The sequence below is a fragment of the Lepisosteus oculatus genome, chromosome 4 (assembly GCF_040954835.1).
Source record: "Lepisosteus oculatus isolate fLepOcu1 chromosome 4, fLepOcu1.hap2, whole genome shotgun sequence".
In the NCBI taxonomy this organism is placed as follows: domain Eukaryota; kingdom Metazoa; phylum Chordata; class Actinopteri; order Semionotiformes; family Lepisosteidae; genus Lepisosteus; species Lepisosteus oculatus.
In genome coordinates this window covers 63,883,137-63,896,272 of record NC_090699.1, presented here as the reverse complement: position 1 = coordinate 63,896,272, position 13,136 = coordinate 63,883,137, and the positions used below count along the sequence as shown (strand labels likewise).

Genomic DNA, 13,136 nt, shown 5'->3' with positions numbered 1-13,136 from the left:
CCACCAGGCACTTCTAGCTTGGTTTTTTTTCTCCCAGTAGCTAATTCATCCAAAGAGCTCATTCTTGAAGAAAGAAGCCGGGGTACGAGCTTCAACAACAACAACAACAACATGGCAGCGCAGCTTGTTCCATACTCCCACAACCCTGTGTGTAAAGAAGTGCTTCCCGTTCTTAACTATCATTACTAATGCATTTGGCTGATCGTTTCACCCAAGGTGGTTTACATTTGCAACCATGGAAACAGCTGGGTATTTTACTGGATTATTCTGGGCGAAGTACCTCGCTCAAGGATATAAGAAACGGCTAACTGCTGGGCTAGCAATTTTGTCTGAGATTTGAACCTACAACCTACAACACTGTTGATCCTGAAGAAGTCCATTGGATTAACTTCGTGTGAGCCTGCCAGTACAGAACATTCATACTGTATTTGGAGTTCAAGTGTAAATGAATCATGAGCTGCATAACCTTTTGCACATAAAAGCCAGTAAACAGTAACAAAATAATTTGTGTTTATTCAGAAAAAATACTGTATTGTAACTATACATGGTTTTATAAATACTAAATGTGTGAGAGAAAAATCAAGCAAAATAAACAAGCAGCAAATGCCCTTTAAATAAAAATGCTGAAGCTCATGGTGCCTTTTGATTCTATATATTTGAGCACTGGCATCGAACACATACTTAATATTATTATATAAAATATAATATAGTTAATATTTTTATCTCATTATAAAACCTGATCTGCCATTACATCAGTTCAACAGGAATATTCCAAATTTGCTCAAGTCAGAACTTTTCAGTCATGGTTTAGTTTATTTATATGATTTATACAAAATAATATATAAATTATAGTTTATTTATTTTATTTTTAACTATTTACATAGTCCTCCATTCATAAAGTCTTTAAAACCTTTATAACAGATTAACTGGAAATTAACAGAGTAGTAATTACCTATTAAAACTGAATGCTAATAATTATTAATAATGGTTTCTAGTAAAACTCAAAGTAAAACTATTTTGTTTTATATATACAGTATAGTATTATTAATAAACACTAAAGCAATAATGAATTCCCTTCTTTGGATGAGATTGAGAATGCAACGTCTATAAATCTGTAGCACTTCATCCACTCATTGTGCTTAATACATGAGTGTATGAAGCCATGAGACACTTACTGTCCATTAATTTTGTAAATGTCACAATTCAATTCAAAGTGTGAAGTGTGACTGAGCACTGGGCATTGTGCATGAGTAGAACTCAAAACACCATGTAATTCAGAAAAGATGTACACAATGTGGAACTGAAGGAGAATGCTGTATTGCACTTTCTCTCTAACCAATGAAAAGCAATGTGGAGAAGAGACAACATTTTGCTGACATTTATTTAGGGAAAAGTAAATAATGCCCCAGCACTCAAAACACCAGACCTGGGGTTCAGTCATAATTTAGGTACAGAAGCCAATTGAAAAAAAAACCTTTACGTTGTGCTGCAATCACCTCGCCTTAATTTAGTAACTGGATTCTGGTGGGTAAAGCTGTGAAATTAACTCAAGATATTCTTCTGACTTGTACGTATTACACAAATACTGTATGGTCTCATTAATAATCCTATATCTGGAAGATAGCATTCAAAGATGGCATTTTATCCCTCTTCCATTCTGTGGTCATTTCGGTTTCAAGCATTAAACCTGGTAAAATACATAGTTTACGTGGGCAAAAACCCCTGCTGCCTGTGTATGACATTTTAAACTGATATTTCCAGGAAGATTAAAGCACAGAAGAAAATAACAGACAAAACGCGATGGAGCGCAATGAGAAAGAGGTAAGAGCAGGGCTTTTCGGTTACGTCCCTCCTGTTGGCAGAGTGTTAGTTTGACAGATTATTAGGGAAGAACGTAAGTAACTCGATATGGAAGTAATGGAGATCAGACACATTGACCAAGAGAAAAGGAATGACAGAAATAAACTAAACGAATTGCACAGTATTCGAACCAAAGAGCCACAGTAGGTATTTATTAAAGTGAAGCAAATCTGTTTAAAGGCTGTTTAAATTTAATCCAGAAGCAATCTGGGGACAAAAATGTTCCCACTGCATTGCTGTAATTAATAGTAAGCATGTTGAGACAGCTTATATAAACAATTGTAATCATTTGTCTGAAGGAGAAATAAGACAAAGAAATAATGTTAAAGTAAGATAAAAGTGAAAATCATTCAGATTGAAGCAGCTTAGGTAAAAATGGCAAAAGAAACATGGAGCAGACTCGTGGAACAATTTCGGTGGATAGTTAAGATAGAAATATTTGAAATATTTTTCCCTTTTTAAACAAATAAATGTGTATTGCGGCTGGAAATGTAAGAGAAAATCAACTGAACTGTTTAGCATTTTACAAGTACCAACATCACCACATCAGAATAGGAGTCAAGGAATGTTTGCTGAGGGGTCAGAGTGGGCTCAGGATGTTTTGTTTTTAACCCTCTTGGTTGAAGGCCAACACCCTGGTTGTAGGACAAGGAAGTCAAGTCTCCCTTACAGAGTGATGGAGCTGGGAGTTACTGCACAGGTGGAGGTAGGACAGAGGAGAGATGCAGAGGGACTCCTGATCCTTTAGTTATGTACTGTATTCAGCTGGGAAAATGGGTCACAAGCATTTTACTTCAGGAAAAAGGATGCTCTCGTCACACTAAAGACACACAAAAAAACTAAAAATCTGAATAATGTGTACAGTATCCCAGGACACAGCTATAAAGCTATAACACTGCAGAACTTTACTACCATAATTTGCATTCATGTGAAATTGTCCACAATTAGACAAACAAATGTCTCTGTAGTTTAAGAACTGAAACACTTCTTTAACATTACCGTATAACCCTTTATCTGTCTCTCTTTGGGTCAGCCATAAGCTTGTTTTTATAATTTCACAATTTACTTTTTAAGTCATCTTTATCAAGTAATCACTGTCCGCCCCCATTGGTATTGCAGTCTGAACTGTGTCTGGTACAGAATCTCACTCCAATCTGCCAGACATCCCACTTCTAAAAAAATAAAAATAGGCAGTCAGAATGATAAAATCATAGGTTTAAAAGCATTTCAGATTTAAAAAAACTGGACCACATTCAGTATTACACAGTGATCTATGAATAAGCCAAAATCCCTTATAGGGCCAAACATGAGACAACCACTAGAGTACCATCAGTTTTTTTAAAAGAAGCCCAGGCGAGACACCTGTGGTCTTATTACTGTATATTGCCAGCTAGAGATACACCCCAACCCCACCTTGAAATCCTGACTGACTCCCCTGAAAGGTTTTGTGCAGCTTACTGTGTGAAAAATGGCACATGACTCAACAAAGCACTTATCAGAGGAAGCCATGCACAGTCCTCAACTTTTGCCTATTGGCAGGAAGGTAGGTACAGTAACAGCAAACTAGGTTGGATAATTTCTTTAAAGCATAAAAATAAAATTGCGTACATATTTCACAAAGAGGACAATGTGTCTTGTGATGTTGCCATATTGAATCTTGCACAGAAGTTAGCTATTTCCCAGAAAAACCTGTTCCCCCTCCCCCTGCCTGCCAGAGCCCGTGACATACTGTAGCTGCTCTAGAAGGTAATGTGAAATGTTTATTCGGATGAGTCCAGAAGTCGACTTGGAACTCTTAAACCATGTGATATAAAACAAGCAAAGCTTTGTCACGAGTCAATCCGTGTCAATGATTTATTTGCACATAGATGGAGCTGGGGGGAGGGAAGGGTGGGAGTTTTCCTATGACAGATTAATAAAAAGTAAAAAGAATTGAAATAAACCAGATACTCACTCCCCACTAAAACACAAGTGAAAGAAAAGCAGGGTCACACGAAAGGTACTTCAGGAGAACTGGACAAGGAAAACAACAAATTAATCATCACTGTTTATTCGTTAATTAATTAATTATTATTCATCCTCACTGTTTATTATTGTTATCAGTTCAGTGAAAATATGAACATGGATTCAGGTTTTCATTGAACATCCCGTTCTCTAACATTAAGACATTATTCATTTCCCCCCTTTAAACTGGTGTCCTCTTTACCCCCTCTCTAACCAAGAACGTGCAGCTTTAATTTCAAGTGCAAGTTGCTGCTCTCATCATTCTGACAATACTAAGCAACATCCTATTCTCATATTCCAAGCTCTAATGCCTGGCTTATTTCTAAAACACCACTTCAGACTTGGAAGGGTGGGGAACAATGTAGAATATATGGCTATAATATGTGATTTGTTGGATTTTCTGTTTGGACAAAGCTTAATAAAACACAGAATGTATTCACAGGTGTACTGTATGAAGTAATTGGGGAATTCTCTTTAAAAAAAAAAACTCGTAACAGTTGCCAAGGTGTTGCCCAAACAGGCATGTATATGATTTACAGGAATTAGATCAAGAATCCGGATGCAGTTAGTCAGGAAACTAAAAGCAGACAATATACTTAACAGTCATTAGAACAGTTCAGCTGAGTTCAGCAAGACAATGTCTCTCAGGCACTTGGTACAGTAGATCTCTGGCAATACCATGAGAAGAGATTAAAAGCTAACCAAAACCCTCCATAAGGAATAAATTGTATATGAACTGAAGTGTCACATCGTAATGAGAGCCTTATGTTATTCTGCCAGATTTAATTGATTACACAAAAAATGACTTTGCATAAAACCATCAGAAACTGGAGAGTATTTTCCGGAGGAATGTCTTTTATATATGAAACAATATAACTGTCACAAAAAAAGAGCTATTCCAGGAGACTTTAGTGTCTATTTGGAGTACTAGTGTACACAGACCATTTTTTGTGGTATTGAGTTTAGGAACATAGCCATACGAATTGGTCAAATACATCTAAGTTAAATTTAGGCAATAGTAATAAATATTTTCTCACCACAAAGTATGCAAACAGATGTTCTGACTACAGTGTCCAAGTAATGTATATCTGCCAATTAAATGTCAAGGACAGGGAAATGATTGTTATGATTGTCCCTCAATACATCTAAGTCTCTCCCAGGCCACAACAGCAGTAAAATAAAAAAATATAAAATATTTATCCACAGCAGCATATGGAATTTAAAATCTGAAAAGAAATCTAAAACTGAAGGATAAAAGACATTTAAGGCATTTAACTACCAAGAAACATACAGTACTAACACTCTACTAACACTCTCTTGTTCTGTATGGAATTCTTGTTTTATAAGAACGCTATGATGTTTTCTTCATTTCTAGTGAAAGATAGAAAGACTCTAAAAGATACACCAGTAAGGCAGGATAAATTCTTCTTCCTCATCCTTTAACCCATGTTTTCCCAAACAGAGGTTCAACAGTGTATGTACCTTCACTCTTGACAGGAGGAAGAGTCAAATCGTCACACAGTTAAATAGGAACACATTTAGACGATCTGTCCAAAACATCGTCAAGACACAAGAAACAATTTCACAACACTCTGTATTCAGTCACTGTCAAGAATTGATGAAATTCATTTCATTTCATTTGGGAAACCTAAACTAGATTAATAGTGATATATTTCATTTTCTAAGGGGGGAATAGGGAAACCTAGCAAGGAAACAGACAAAATGATCAAACTATCCTTGGAAAACCATGCGTGGATTTATTGTCCCAAAATCTGCATCGTGTTTAAAAAGCATTTTTTCATCCATATATACTGTACATACATTGCCCCCAAAATGTCTCACGGCACCAAATCCAATCCACATTTAAATTCAAAGAACACTTAAGAAAACGAGAAGATTCTCACTTTTGTGGACTGCAGCAATAATACAATTCACTAAGATGAGCTCCAGAATTTCATCATATAGCATATGTATGTAGTTTTCCAGTTTTCCCAAATTAAATGAGGGAAGTAAATTGTGAAACATCATAAAGGGGGCACACTGTGCAGAATCCCCCACCCCCCCGCAAAACAAAACATTGTTGGAAACCCTTTGTTCATCGTTTAGAAATTCACAACTGGTTCCCAGACAATATTGGGTAGATTTCAAGCAGCAGGATGACTATTACAGGCTGGTTAGTACAACTATTCCATTCCTCTAATTGTCACTTTTCTTCCCAGTTAATAAATCTACATGAAAGCTTTTTAGGGTCATAGTTTAGTAATTAAAAAACTGAGATGGCTGCATCCTGTACTTGGATAAGAGATTACAAAGAGTATCAAAGAATGAAATGTGACTCTTATTTTATTGTGACATTTCTAAAATGAAGTGTCATGATTAATTGCATTGCCAGAACATTTTATCTACCACAAAATGTCCATTTAATACTTAAGAAATAACAAGTCTGTTATGTCATTTCCTGTATTTGTTCCAATTAGTTATAATGAGGGTGCAGAAGTATGTTTGTACCACTGCCAAGGAAGGCTCCAGCACTTTCTGACACAATTCAATGAACAATAGTAAAACAAAAACAAGAAAATAAGAAAGAGGACACACTTTCTTAGCCTATCTTATTTCTTATCTGCTCGTGCACCCAAATGTTTCACTTCCAAGCATTCTGTATAAAGTCCTGTAAAGAGAGGGTGACTTTAAAAGCGTTTTGTGTTATACAGTAAGTGCTGCACGGCATGTGTTGTGCAATAGCTTACACACAAAAACATTTCTGCACACTATGAGATTTTGAGAAATCATATACAGTACTATTTACTTTCCTTCATGTATAACTTAGGATTGACAATAATAACTATCTACACTGAGACATTTTTGTAATTCGGTCAGACATCCAAAGCAAACAGTTTTTATTGTATTTTTCTATGGTACTGATGTGAGTAACAGTTCTGTAGCAACACTTAGTTATTTTTATACTATCTTATAAATTACTCACCACCCAGTTTCTGAATGGGAACAGGCTGCTTGCTTGTGGAGAGTTTCAGTTCCCTGTTACAAGACAGAAAAAAAAACATTTTGGGTGACTTAGCCACAATCACACATTACAAAAGAAAGATATGCTTTAGATGCCTTTTGGTCAGGTTTTCTTTCCCTGTATCTGGTTATGCAGAGTCAATCTTTCCACAGACTGCTACTTTTGTAGATATTTTCTTTTCTATTTTCTTAATGATTAATATCTAAATTGAAAAACATTTCCTACTGCACGTTTAGTGGTAATTAGGGTCACAAGAAGCAGCCACAAAGGCAAACGTGCCCCCAATTACTATGTTCAGCTACTGTTTCAGCCCACTTTGCAGTATTTTCATTGAAGAAACATTTAAAATTATACAGTATAGCCTGGAAAAAAACACATAAAATGTGTGAATGTATATATTTTCTACATGATGCCATATTTTTTTCTCAGAACAATATCACTTCTCTAGAATGAATTACAAAGAAGGATGAATTACAAAATGTATATACAGTAGGAGCAATACAAACAAAGTTGTGCTAAATCTTAAGCCACTTAAATTTCACACTTAACATGGTGGGTTGTAACTTAATAAATTGTCTACTTTAAAGCTCTGTTTTACGTAATTTACAGGATCTAGGAAAACCTGAAACATACACTCAAATTTTATGTTACTCTGAAAAAAGTGGCCACAGGCACACCCAGAAGAATCATGTATTTAATCATTTTTTTGGAAAATGATGGTTTTGTTGCCTTTTTTTGGTCTGGGACAAGGAAACTCCAAGGTTTGTAGTCTGAGTAAATAATTACATGTCTGTACCAATGAGACTATCATTTAGGCACAGTTTAGCGCCAACATTCACATTCGTTTCAATGCCAACCAATACTGAGGGTTAATATCAATCTGAAAACACTGGTTTAAACAGTGACTTCTGGATTTTCAGGGGTTTTTTTTGGCTGCAAAATTATTTTTGATTATATGGTATTGGCGCCAAAGGTGCTCCAGAAATATTCTGATTTTTTCTTCCAAATGATAGTAAAATCACAAAGTTATTTTTTAAATTTTACTAAGTTATTGCATATTTAAAGATACACTCTGAGTGAAACGAAAGGTATAAATCATCTGTCAAGACACTTGGTCTTTAGAGCACTGCAGCAAACTGTTAAAATAAATTATACAGTATGTTTAAAGCTTTGAAACATCCAAACTGGAAATTTATGATGGGTGTTCCATGGTTTGGATTATGCTTGTGAACAATTACGTATACTGTAAATAATGTACTATACAGTCCAACATGTATGTTCAACATGTCCATCCACTACTTCAAACTACACCTTATCTGTAAGACTAGGACAGAAACCATATTAAAGGTACTTGTAGACTAAAAGTATGCATAAACACTTGATACAAATATTATTAAACCTAAATGAATACATATTTTCCTGCAAATGAAGCAGGTCTTCATACAATAAAGTCCAAGACCCTAAACCATAATAACACTAAATTATATCCCATTTAAATGGTCAGTAATCTCACTTTTGAATTTTTTTTCTGCCTTTAATAATCGGAAATACATAAAAAAAATGAATGGATTTGATTAGAGAGGAAAGCTTCACATTTATTTCCCAAACAATTGTTCTTGGTCAAATCCACATTTTGCCACTAGGGAAAAGCTGAAAGAATAAGGCTGCCGAGGCAAAAGGCAAACTCTGTGATTGCACATCCACAGTTTTTAACAAAGCAGTTGGTTTGATGTGTGTCCTGGAGGCATCTTCCATTTCAAGGAAAGAAAGAAAACAATGTTCCACAGCTGGCCATTCCTGTTCACAGATTAAGATTTTAAGACAAGCATCTGGTTTTAAAGGGGAGAAAATCGAGGTTTTAAAAATCAGGCAAGTTCCTAAAAAAAAGTTCAAAAGTTTCCCCCCCCCCCCAAAAAAAATGAACAATCACATTTACACAGAAGGGTCAATCAAGGTTTTTTTTTTAATAACCTTGACTCTGATATAGGGTTAAATTTTTCTTTCCCATTATTGTTAAAAATTCATGTAATGTGGGTTATGTCACTCTGCCAAATATACCTTTGTTAATTACAAAGAATGTATAACATACATGACAACAACTAAACAACCTGCTATGAAATACTGTAATAAAGCAATGTGGCACTTAGGTTGCCGTAAAATGGATGAAACAACAATGTATGAAGAATGATTTGTGTGTAATATAGGTTCATCACTGACATCTGATTTATTTGTACTTCTAATTTAATTGGTTTCGGCCAATTTACTGAGTTAAAAGGATTTTTAATCCTCATTTAGTGAGAAACATGCTTTTGCTTATAGCCAAGAGCATCACAGTATTGAATTGTAAAACAACAACAGTATTAGCTATAGGTTTGAAACAACAACAGTATTAGCAATAGGTATGAAACAGCAAGTTTTACTTCAATTACGTTGATAGCAGGCAGAGTAAAAATAAGAATAAAAATGTTGCTGCAATTGTAATAAATAATTTCACTGTCATGTAAAAACTGATAAATCTTTCGTAAGTGTTTAACAGGGAAGACATGTCCCTATATAAAGTTATGTATATGTACTAAAGGTGTTTAGTTTTAACGGCAATGCCAAGATCTGAGAGGTGCAGAGCCATATAAACAAAAAAAAAAATCGAAATCAGAAAACAAACTCATTTCTGCAGTACAACTCATGGCTTCCTGGCAATACAGCAATGGGACCAGGAAGTCCTGCCTCTAGACTTGACAGGTAATCAGAAGAGCTACTTCTACAAAAGAAAATCAGCACAAAACCCTACACTGAAATTAGATTTATTATAAAACAAGGTTTGCAGTAATAATGATCCTAAAAATTCCCTTTGGGAATTAACAGGTTTTTAAAAAACATTCTTCATTAAATATCTAACATTAAATAAATATTTAACTACTGTATCTAATATTAAAATATTTAAATATATTTAATATTTATGCAAATATTTAAGATTAAATATCTCCTCATTAAATATCTAGGCTTCTCAAGCAGAGCCAGCAAGAAAGTGTCTTTTGGGCTGATTAGTGCTCCATTTATGTGATCTAAAACGTGAAAGCAATTCAAAATTTCAAAGAAACCAATTTCAGGTATATTCCCAAGTGAACGCCACTGTGCGAAAATTGGCTGGCTATGCCAGCCATCACCATTTCACTGCACAACACAGGGCGCACTTCACCCCAAGTTAAAATGCTGCCATCCTGTCGGATAAAAAAAAACAGGTTTAATAGTGAAACAGTAATGGGGGTGTACAGGATTTAAAAGAGAGAAGTGTTGATGGAGCAGGCATTTGAATGGGCTCTTGCTCACCCAGTTTTTCAGTTTAATAATAACCACAAGTGGGCAAAGACTCATCAAAATAATTGTGCTTATAGTAATCAACAGGACACTCAGGAATCGGGGAGGATGAAAAATGTGGAAGCGCCACTTATCCATATTAAAATTGAATGGCCACCATGCTTTTAAACAGTGGCACCTCGATGTTCATACCCCATTTCAGTGCAGCCATTTGTTTCATAGGCACACGCTTTGAAACTCTGCATACTACTTTTCAAGGAAATGTGACCGGCATTGGTCTGCAGAACTTGGATTCCGCTGCTCAAACTGTTCTTCAATGGGTACATTCTGAAATGTCATAAAAAGATGGCACTCTAGTGGCCATCTTGATTTACACAGGAATGTCATTTTAGAATATTTTAAGTGTACAATACAAATGTTGAATCCCCAAAGCGGTTTTGAATGGATGGCCTCCAGTCTGCACACCAATTTACACTGGAAAACAAAAGTGAAGCTAATGTGGATATTTGCCAAGTTTCAGGCCATTCAGAGCAGATAACTTGCATGTTAGGAGAACTCGAAATCTTGATCAAATCTGACTCAGGCTGCTATCTAGGTAATAATGCGGCACTTTTATTGTCCATTAGTATGTTTTCAGGGTGATACTATCCAGTTTTGGAATTGATTAGTTTTACTGTATTCAATCAATAGCAGTCTGATGACAACACACATATGCAAATGGTATCCATGGTTTATATGGGACAACCACTACATCACGTTCCAATAGTTGGATTTAACTGGCGAAAACACATTTTGAACAGTAGCAGCTTAGAATGTGCAGCGTGATTTTCCAAAAAGATTTTGAAAGGTTTTTCAAATTAAAAATAAATCCAGGACTAGGCCGCCATCTTGGTTGTTACAGAGCAAAGTTTCTGACACTTGACAAGTTCCATCGCCTCAGTACTGTATCAGCCAAGTTTGGTGTTTATCGGCTACATGTTGCCCTGTCAGGACAAGCTTGAATACTGGGGAGAAAAACAAATTAAAAAGGAAACCTTTACAAACACTGGAGGTTTCCATGCCTGAAAGACTAAGCATCCTATGACAAAGGAACACTACCAACATGAAAAATTCACCATTGTGGTTCTAAGCAGGCTTCAGAGCTCAGATAACACCAGCACTGGGCATAATTGGGTGCATTTGTCTATAATTCAAACCTTCATATAACTAATAAACAGATAATAAGTGTTTAAAGGCAGCTGCACAAAGCTTTGCTGGTTTTCTAGTATTTGCCAGAGCACAACGAAGAGTTGCACAGAAACGCAGATATTACTAGTCTCCGCTTTTAAAGCTTGTATTCACGTGGTTTGGCAATATATGGTAATAATACTTCTAACCATTTCATTCAGATTTGTGCATTACAGGGATATGAATGTTAGCCAAGGGATATAATGGCGTCTTTTTAAAAAAAACTGCATTTGTTTTCTGAAATAATATCTCAGAATGATTAAAAGAATAATCACTGTAACTGTATTGAAGAGTAAATGTACTAAACGTTAAAATGCAGTAAATGGTATGCAGGCTGTTGAGATACCTGTAATTTAGAGAAAACAGATGTGTAGAAAGCAAAAGATTATTTACTTGTAAAGTAGATGGAAAAAAAACTGCAATAAATGAAACTTACATACACTGTGGTTTAAATTCAAACCTTAAGGCTTGATGAAAATGCTGGATAAATTCATCAGACCTACCGATATCTGATAGGTCTAAAGAGCTGACATTCAGGCAAAGTTCATTTTCAACCATTATTATCCCTACTACTTTTGCTAAAACGTTATTGATTATTACTTATGAGACAGGCTATCAAAATTAAGTGTACAGTACTTCCAACTCGCCTCCTTCCTCTGCCTTGCTGTCTGCAGTAGAGCAAGGCTGGGTCAAGGGTCTGAGCTCCTGACCAGTGGACGCGAATCCTGTGAGCTGGAGCTGCTGTTGCACCTCTGCACAGGTACAGTTCTATCAGCGGAGTGAGTTTGTGCGGCACTGTCGCGCTAATATGGGGACACCGCGTTACGGCGCAAAGTGAGTCTTGACGGCTCACTTGCCTTCTCGCCGCGGTGCTGCAAGATGCTTGTCAAAGGCGCACGTGTGCCAGACGTCCTCATTTGGGCAGCGCCTGCATTGCGATGCAACAGGTGACCTCGCTGAAAAGCGACTCGGCCAGAATCCTCTCTTGTTGAATCAATGCTCGTTCTACTAAATTGTTCTGAAACGACCATGAAAGAATCAAGATTTAATACAGTACGATGCGTGTGACACGGGATAAAGAGCTTGCGCTTCTTTTGCAGCATTTAATAAGATCTCATTCGTTTCCTGCCCGTGTTTGCGGCTTTTGTAATTGTTTGTAAATGCAGTATACAGTACTAGGACACCATGTACAGTAGGAGGAGATTGAGGCCTTGCACGATGGCAAGGACCACACTACAGTACATAATTAACCAACCTTCGATTCTGCCACTTGTTTCTTTTGAGAATATTTTTATATTAATGATGTCTGTTTATATACGTCAAGTGTTTGCGTTATGAGGCTGCTCACAAACTGACGCTGCATCTACTTAGACCAAATATACACACATAACCAAATAACACCATATTTAACTTTTTATTAACTTATTATTTTTGCGCCAATAATAAAAAAAAGACCTACTGTATACAGTTTTGTCAACGTGTAACACAAAGAGGATAATCCCATACTTCAGACAACACAACCTATTTCAAAGTTCATTAGCTGTTGTGGTTTGAAAATGTCCAGACTTTGGTTTTCCTAAGCCAAAGCCAAATATACAGTAGTACCTGTTTTTATTGTCAGCAGTTATATCTGGGGACTAGGAATGGCCTACTTGAATCTTAGATCTGACCTGTTTAATAATGACAGGTCTATGCAATCAGTTACATT

The 13,136-nt window shown here is 36.0% G+C and overlaps 1 long non-coding RNA gene across 1 annotated transcript; it reads right to left on the bottom strand.

Annotated features, from left to right (window-relative positions):
* Positions 1 to 2,742: 2,742 nt before the first annotated feature.
* Positions 2,743 to 12,187, bottom strand: LOC107077455 (uncharacterized). Its single transcript, XR_001478473.2, has 4 exons — positions 12,065 to 12,187; positions 6,848 to 6,900; positions 3,815 to 3,873; positions 2,743 to 3,032 (listed from the first exon to the last, which is right to left on the bottom strand). It is a non-coding gene; the product is annotated as an uncharacterized lncRNA (long non-coding RNA).
* Positions 12,188 to 13,136: the final 949 nt, after the last annotated feature.